This window comes from Acomys russatus, chromosome 1 (genome assembly GCF_903995435.1).
Source record: "Acomys russatus chromosome 1, mAcoRus1.1, whole genome shotgun sequence".
NCBI classification, from domain to species: domain Eukaryota; kingdom Metazoa; phylum Chordata; class Mammalia; order Rodentia; family Muridae; genus Acomys; species Acomys russatus.
This window is the reverse complement of record NC_067137.1, coordinates 120202265-120211164: the sequence shown is the minus strand read 5'-3', so window position 1 is coordinate 120211164 and position 8900 is coordinate 120202265. Positions and strand designations below refer to the sequence as shown.

General features: G+C 53.9%; 1 long non-coding RNA gene across 1 annotated transcript; it reads left to right on the top strand.

Annotated features, from left to right (window-relative positions):
• The first annotated feature begins 1439 nt into the window (after nt 1-1439).
• LOC127196626 (uncharacterized) lies at nt 1440-5840 on the top strand. The gene is made up of 3 exons (XR_007831499.1): nt 1440-1721; nt 4294-4354; nt 5619-5840. It is a non-coding gene; the product is annotated as an uncharacterized LOC127196626 (long non-coding RNA).
• Nucleotides 5841-8900: the final 3060 nt, after the last annotated feature.

Sequence of the window (8900 nt, the reverse complement as noted above, 5' to 3'; positions counted from 1 at the left end):
ATTTTAAACACAGCTGGTTGTCTTTGAGTCCAGCTGGACCCTGAGCACAGACTGAGACCTTGAGTCAAGTTGGATTCTTCAAGGTTTTTCCTGTCCCTGCCACACACACACACAGTGATCTGATATCTGTCTGTCCTTGGTTCAAGCTGGACCCTCTAGAAATTTACATGCTTTGGCCTTAATGGGGGTCTTTAAGGGAGGACTGAGTAGGCTGACTTTTACATTTTTCCAGACTTTGGCCTTAATGGGGGTCCTACAGGGGGCTGGTTCCTTCAGCACCTGATGCCTCTGAGGTGGCCATTCATGCAACACCTCCCCCATCATAGGCCATAGCCCCAGTCCAAAGATGCTCTTTTGCTTGACGATCTCAGATTGCAGGTTTCTAACATAATTTCTGGACCACTTCTCCCCAAATATTACTTGGCAGGCTGTTTCCACCTTATTATTGACTGTAGATGTCAGCCCTGTTTTTTCCCCACTAGATGACATGAACCATTAAATTAGCTCTGTCTTGTGTGGGGTAGTGACTTTCATTCATCATTTTAGCCTTGGAGCCATTTCCAGACACAAATAGGAACCTGGGATGTAAAACCTGTCAGAAGATCTCTGAGCTTCTGATATCCTATGTTTCCAAAGATCCTTCAGAGGCATCTGCTCTAGGACTGGGCGTAACAGAGCATAGCTGTAAAGCCACCTGTTCCCAGTTAGACTCATGTATGGTTGGCTGAGCCACACATCCCTCCATGACCGACACCAACTTCTCCACCATGTCAAACAAGGGACCAGAGCTACCATCTCCCCTGGGGTCCTTCAGGCCAGCCTAGATCCTCCTGGAAGGCAGAGATTGGGGGCTGGGCAGTCCCCAGGAGCATGGCCCCAGGAGCATGGCAGGGTGAGTGGAGGGAAACAAGCTCAGCTAACAGAGTCATCAGTGGGACAGTTGGGAGGACTGAAAGTGACCCCAAGGGTGGTAGCACTCTGAGGTCTGCAGAGTGAGTGCAGTGTTCCTGCCTCTGTTTCCAAAGCATGTATACTTACACACACACACACACACACACACACACACACACACACACACACACACACAAGCACACACACAATATATGCAAATCTGTACATATATAGATACATGCACACACTTGCATGCAAACATGTAAGGAAGATATGTAGGGAAGATGGGTCAGGGATTCTAGAAGGATCCTTGATCCTAGATATGCTATCAGGTCAGCAGTCAGAGTCTCCTGGCAGCTGGGAGGCCCACAGCTCCATTCTCAGCCATCAGGGACCTCACCTTGGCCCTGTATTTCTTATTGGCTTCTCTCAGCAGTCTTCTGTGTCCCTCTGTGCCTCAGTTTCTCCCAAGTAGAAGGATCCTCTTGGTTCAGGCTGTGCTTTGACCTGCAGGCTCTGGAACCACTTGGTTCTCTGGCTGACTAAGGTGGAAACGGAGGCCAGCAGAGGTGGCTGACCCGGGCTGTTGATACTTCCTTCAGGGCCTGATTCCAAGGTTGGGACAAGAGCAGAGGAAGACAGAGGGCGTGGCAAAGGCAGCCAAGGAGCTGGGGTTTTCCCACAGATGGAACAATGCCTGGCAGAGATGGCCCAGGGCCCAGCCATGCCTTGCAGGCCTGGGAGCCACTGCGTGTGAAGCCGCCAGTGACGAGAAGAATCACACTGGAAGCCAAGTGCTGGCACCAAGGTCGCGCCGCGCCTGGAGACAGGTAGGGTGTGGACTCCATTAACGCTGCTGTCGCAATCACAACGCAGACACAATTGAGTCTGCAGCTCTCAGCCGGGCTGGGCAGCACAGCAGGGTGAGCTGTGTGGCTGTCGCAGGTTTCCAGGCCAGCTACAGGGAGGTGGGATGTGCCCCGAGAGTGAATGAACTCCCAAAGCTCCGCTTCTACCTCTAGCCTTCCCACCCAAATGGACACAAGTTCTGGTCCAGAAGCAGGACTCAGGTGGGGGGAGGGGAGCAGGAAAGGGAACAGCGGGACCCGTCTTTACTTACCCAGCAAACAGCAACCTTGCCCCACACCGACAGTCATGCCGGTCATAGGGGTTTCTGTGAACCCCCATTAGTGCTGCAGAAAGCAAGAGGGCCCTAGTCTTCCTAACTTCTGTGACAGCAACTTGAGCTAGGGGCAGACCTCCCCGCTTTACACTCGGGCCATCAAGGCGTTCCTCCAAGTGCCTGTGAAACAGCTATCCTTCTCCTTCTTGGGAAGTAAACTCCGAGAGTGTTTCCATAAAGCCAATGGGCTGTGACTGCACACAAGCAAAACGGCCATGAAATGTTATCGCCGTGAAATGCAGCAGCACCGGATGGCATTGGATGGTGGGCAGCCAGCTATAGGAGCAGATGCTCCAGCAAAGACAGAGACAGCCCACGCTGGGCAGACACTGGGTGCCTTGGCTGTTGCTGTCCTCTTCAGTTGCTTTGCGTTTGCTATTTTAAGATCACACACTGCTGCTGACGTTCCCAGCTCCTTTCAGGACCTCACCACTCCAGGAGGTATCTGGGATCCATCCTTCACCCCCCGCAGGTGGGTCCTGCTGGATCACATCCCCTGACGCACACAGGCGAGGAGGCCATGCTTCCATGGGGGAGCTGTCAGCTCACATGCTGGATTCTGCAGCTATTCAGTCCAGATGTACAAACCTCATAACCGACACCCTCAGAACTGTTCTCAGAGTGCCAGAAATACAGACAAGGGGCTCTCGCCCTGTGTGCTGAGGCTCTACACGATTCTGTCAGCACAGAACGACGATGACCACTTAACACCACAGGTCAAGGTCAAGGACAAGGCCTTCCTGTCACAGGCCACGTGCACCAGGCATCCCAGGGACAGCCTGGACCTGTGTATGCCCCAGTAAAGCCTGGCCCCAGGCTAGTTCTCCTTAGCCTTCTAAGGGCCGGCTCTGAGGTCCCTACAGAGCATAGTGGCTCAGAACCCTGTTCTAGTAGGTAGGTATCATACCCATGAGGTGGACAGCCACTGCCCACAGCCTGGACCTCAGTCACAGCAGGTGTCAGAGCTCACAGCTGGTGGGATGGCTCAGGGAAGCATGGGCTGAAGCACGCACAGTGTCACCTTGCCTGGGCTATACAGCCGGCACAGAGGCTGTCAGGTGACCCGTTCAGTCAGACTAAGCCCTGGAAAACTAAGTAAGGCCTGGAGCTCAGCCCTGAGGAGATGGGGCCAGGCTAGGCCCTATCTCCTTGAGAGCCTCAGTGTCCCTTTGCACAGTGGGGCTGACACAGGCATCAGGCTTGCCAGGTCCTCTTCCAGGGTCACAGTGTCACCTCCCCTGCCTAGAACAGAGATGCTGAGAGGTGAGAATGGGGGGTGGGAGGCTCCGAGACCCACCTGAGCGAGGCATGCACTCTGCCCCTCCTCAGAGCCCACTGTAGGATGGTCCCAGCCCCACCTTTGGACCCATATGGAGGACTGGAGATGGCCAACTAGAGCCCAGATAAGGCTTTCTGGGGCTACCCTCTGATCCTCAGGGGAATTGGTTGGAATGACATAGAGCCAATGGTCATCTTGGCATAGATGGTCAGACTGAGCTGGGATCAGGCCAGGCATGAAACACAGGGCCCATAGCAGTCTTCTCTCAATGGCCCAGCTAGGGGCCAGGCCGATGAGGACCCTGGGAATTCACAGACCTACAAAGCAAAGACTTAAGCAAGGCAGATCTCATGCTGTGACCCCACATCAAAGCTGTGTGCCTTCTGCCTAGATGTTACAAGCCCTGGTTGGCACTAATTTATTGCAAATTGTTTGGGGGAAAGTCAGTTTAATTAAAATCTAAATGAAGGTCCCAGGAGGCCCCTCCCCCGGCCCTGCTGGGCATAATAAGGAGGCACGGGCATCTCACCATTCCAATGGCTTTCATGTTTTTGTCATCACGAAAACCCCGAGATAATAAAATTTATTCATAGAATTCACACTCCAGTGGTGTAAATAAATGCTGGGCTCAAGTACACAGAGAATAGTGCAGAATCCCAAACCGGAACCAGGCGTCAAGCCTGTGACCATTTCCTTTGCATTGTAAATCAAAGCACGGTGCGCTGTGGAACACAGCCTCCCCAATATTGATCCAGACTTGCCTTAAATAATGGTCTGCGGATGCATCAGTCTTGGTTTGTTTTGGAGTGGAGACCATTGTCTGAGAAAAGGGGGTGCTCCTGGAGCCCCAGCCTGTGTCTAGACCACAGGAAGCCTGGACAGCGTGCTTCTCAGCCAAGCGGACTTGCTGCATGCCACAGTCAAGCCTTTTTCTCTGTAGAGCCTGCTTCCACCCTTGTAGTAGGAGGTGCCTGGCCTGGCTGATTCCCAGCCCGTGTCAGGTAAGTCCTCTTCCCTCCTGGTGCCATCCATTCAGCCCTGGGCTAGTCAGCTTGCCAGGGCCTTGGCAACCTCAGCTGTCCGTCGGGGGGGGGGGGGGGGGTCACCATGGCTACTCCAAGTGGCCTCAAAGTCCTAATGTATTCTCATGTGGCTGATGAGAATAGCACTGAGACAGCGGGTGCCCAGCTGTGTCCCTTTGCTATTGGCAGTCATTTGGTGCAGACCCCAAGGGACCAAGACAGAGCCTGTGCTGCAAGCCGTGTCACAACGGGAGGCAGACGGGTAGATGGATGGACAGGTGTGTATGGTGGTCTGAGGCTGGACAATCCCAACAGTCCTGGGAATTTTCTCTCTGCTCAGGCGCTGAGACTGCTGAAGAAGCAGGGGAGCATCCATCTCAGCACATTACAAGCTTAGCTTCCAATCACTCCTCAGACAGGATTGGAACAAGATGTCACTTGTGAGCGCCACAGCACACAGCATCTCCACTGGCACAGCAGCTTCTAGCCCTGAGGACTCCCCAGGGGGCAGACATGCTATGCACACCCTCCCCTCCCAGAGCTGGGCTGCCTCCCCTCTCCAGGAACCTTCCCCAAGCACCCCCTGCACCTGTCGCCCTCACCGGGGCTGCAGTTAAACACACTTCGGGGCTTTTATTGTGGCCTTCCCTAGTGTTATGATAAATAATTGAAACTAAACCACATGTGTCAAAATAAACGACCCTCTTGCAGAGGGGAATGAATCTCCACAGCCTGAGCTATCTTTCTCTGGAGACGCCATAAAATGAGAACATTCACTGAGGGGCAGACTTGGCATCCGGGCTTCGACAGAAGAGTGGCCAAGGACTGGGGCGGGGGTGGTGGTGGGGCTGTGGCCCTTCCATTTTGTGGCTCAAAGGCCAGGATCAGGCACTGTTGCTGGCCATGACTGTCCCCTTTTTCCTCCCATGGGTGCCAAGCCTGAGCCCAGCACCGTGCAGCTATTGAGGCTCCAAGGCAGCTGGCAGGTTTTCACAACCCCAGAGCCAGGGTGATTCTGCCCAGGAGCACAGCTACATTTGACTGGGTAGATGGTACTGCGAGCCAGTCCAGCTCTGAGTGAGGGTGGAGCAGGACAGTCAGTCTAGGCCACAGCACAGTCCGATGCCTAGAGCCGCTCTCACCAACCTCTGCTGGGGTCCCTGAGTGAGAGGGAAGCAAGGAAGGGCGGGGCTGCCTCCAGCAGGCTGCACGCATATCATTATGTCCTGATTTACATTTCCAGGCTCACCAGGTGCTCCCGCCCACGTCAAGTACATGCACCGATTTTTTATGCAAGATTGAACAACTTAACGGCCTGAACAAGTCTGATGACAAGACTTTAATTGCTATTTTTCTCCCTCCATCCCTCAAGAGAGCTATATGCAGACATTTAGAGAGGTATTTCATAAAACAGAAAAGAAAGCAATTCAGGAAGTTCCTTGTAAATCTGCCTCCTGAGCCCTGTGGTGGCAGGGGGCTGCTGTGCAAGAGACTAGGTGGCTTTGCTCAGTTGGGCTCCAGGGGTCTCACATGCCTCCTCTGGGGGGTGCACGGGATGGAGAGACTTTGGCCTCTAGCTGGCCAGTGCCTGGCATGAAGTCCTCAGAGGAATCTAAGACTCACTAATACCAGATTGTAAACCAATGGCCGTCTTCAAAGAACTAAGAGCAACTGTCTTGTTGCCTAGAGGCTCCCATTCCTGGTTTTCTACCAAAGTACTGACTCATTCATTCATCCGCTAAATCACCCATGTATACTTCATATTGTCTACGCAGTGAGCACTGCACGCAGGCCTGAGCTTTCTGTGAGCATGGTTCTCCGGCGGGGGATGGGGACCAAGCCTGAGGCAGACATGTACCAGCTGGCCCCTCAGTGGCTGGGCTTGGGATGGGCCTGGGGCAAGGTACAGCTAGGAGCAGCAGAGAGAGCTGCAGATCAGGGCCAGGTCCTGCTCATCACAGGGGGCGGGGCGGGGGGGAGCTGTAGGCATCCATCCACGTGTGTATGCTGGGGACATTGCAATCGATACCGTCGATACTTGACTGCCACGAGGACGATGCCAGCGCTGTCTGCGGAAGCACGTTTTGTCTGGAAAACGCATAAATTCTTGGGTTGGGGTGGTGGGAGAAGGAGGGAGAATACCAATGATCATAATTTGTTAGCCAAGATCCCCCCTCACCTTTAGTACAAGGCGTGATAAACACCCCCAGAACACGGGAAATGTATTCAGCAGACCAAATGGAAATCAATCTCTCTTTTCACGAATCTGCAGCCCTTGGTAATTCTCAGAAGCTGTCTGGGCTGTGTTCGTTGCTCATTCACAATGTGTTCAAAGGACTCTTTAAGGTTAGAATTTTCCTTTTAAGAGATTGCTCAGGGCAGCGAGCTCTCTCGAAGAGCTACCGGCTGACACCTCTCATTAGCGGCCTCTGCAGGGCTGAGGGCCACTTGGGCTGAGAGCCAGGTCCTGCATTGAGGACGGGATAGAAGGGAGCTGGTGGCAGAGCAGAGAAAAGCTGGCAGAACACAGCTGCCCAGGGACCCGGGGACACTCAAAACTTTCTGCTGGAGATGTTCATACATACAGGGAAGCTGAGTCTGGGGCAAGCCAGGGCACTGACACCAGAACCTGAGCCCCCTTTCCCCAAGGTCTGGACCTCAGAGCTCCTCCTCCACCTCCCAGGTGTGGGCATTAAGTCTGCCCTCTGAGCATCTGTGTGTTTGCCCTGCGGGTGTCTCTCGCTTATCCAGTACCCATCTCATGATCAGAGTGGTGCTGTCCCCAAGAGGCTAGCCAAGGATCAGAGCATCCAGTAATTTAAAGAGAGACAACAAGAACCAGGCGCATGCCAGTCGTCTGGGCTCACAGACACACAGGCACATACAAATATACACATACATGCTCATGTGATCATATACACGCAAGTGCACACACTTGCCAAGTAGGTGTGCACATGTGTAGCACACAGACTTATAAATACCCATGGCACACCTGTGTGCATATGTACACTTACACACACACATACACACACATGTGTGTATACCAGGGACACAATAGGCCAGGCTAAAACACAGAGCAAGACAGGGGTTCGGGCACCATTCAGAGATTCAAGTCCACAGTCTGAGGTCAGCGGTCAGTGGGTTCCTTGTTACTCCCAGTCTGTTCACAGATGCCTAGCGAGAGCTCTGCTTGGCTACAGGCTCCAGAGCCCTGCTGCTGAGGGGTAGGCTTCAGGGAGGGGGGGCAGGGTGAAGGGGGGGTTTCTTTTCACAGCTGCAGCGTACCCCACACCCCACCAGCCCTTGGCTCCTCTTGGTTGTTCTCTGGGATGGGCTCTTAAACCCAGTGAGAGGGAAAGGGGCTGGGCCAAGCTGTCATGAAAGGCCCTTGGTGTGGAGGGACAGGAGGGTCCCATCTCTGCAAAGGAAATATTGAAATTAAATCCCTTTCCCGGGTTGAGGGAACTTCCGTCCTAATTAAATAGAGGGGACTCCTGGGCCTGCTGTCAGGGCCGGCCTGATCTGGGAGGGAGGAAGCAGGTGCTGTCCTTGGAAGAGGAGAGGGAAGGGGCGGTGGGCGGCTGTCCCCCTTTGATGCCGATTCCAGACACACACACACACTCATCACGTCTAATTAGGGCTGAGCCTGTGCCTCCTGTCCTGAGGCACAAATCCATATTCAAGTGCTAGGTGGGGACCACAGGCAGGCCTATGTGGGCAGCTGTAAAGAGAAGCCCCCCACCCCAGACACACACACACACACACACACACACACACCCTGTATCCCTCTCCTATGCCTGGCCCACTGGTTTCTATATCGATCATTGTTTTCCCTCAGCCCTGCTCCCAGGGCGAAGGGGCAGGACAGCCCAGTGCAGAGCTCTGGGGACAAAAACAGCCAAGAGGGAGGTAGGGACACACAATGTTCTGGAGGGAGGGTCTCTGGTCGCGGTGTTGCTGTAGAAATGAATCAGGAGCACAGGAAACAGATGCCCGAGTGCCGACCCCGCAAAGGTGGCCTTTAGGCCACTACCATGGTGTCCATGATCCCATAGACCCATCCTAAAAGCAAGGTGGGGCAGAGGGGACAGTGATCAACTCTGAACTTCAGAAAGAAGCCATGATCCCCCTGGGTCTGCGCCTCTCCAGTGAGACTATCTCCAGTCAGGCAAAACCTCCTATAAGGTGGAGTGGTCCGTCAAATCAGGTTATTTTCAGGCATGGTTGAGTGTTTGGAGACTGTACGACTCCGCTGTGTTTTAGAATGCACTGCCTTCACCTTGGTTGCAGTCCAGGTCTCCACATCACTTCCGGCTGCACTGGGCTATGCGGAACCAGAGTGAGCATCGTAATAGACACATGCTGTCCTGGGTTGCCTCTCGTCTAGCCTGCCTGCCCGCCTGCCTCCCTCCCTCCTTCTCTTCCTCCTTCTCTCCCTCCCTCCCTTCCTTCCTTGCTTCTTGCCTTTCTTCCTTCCTCCCTTCCTTCCTTCCTTCCTTCTGTCCATAGCTAAGGGACTTTAAGC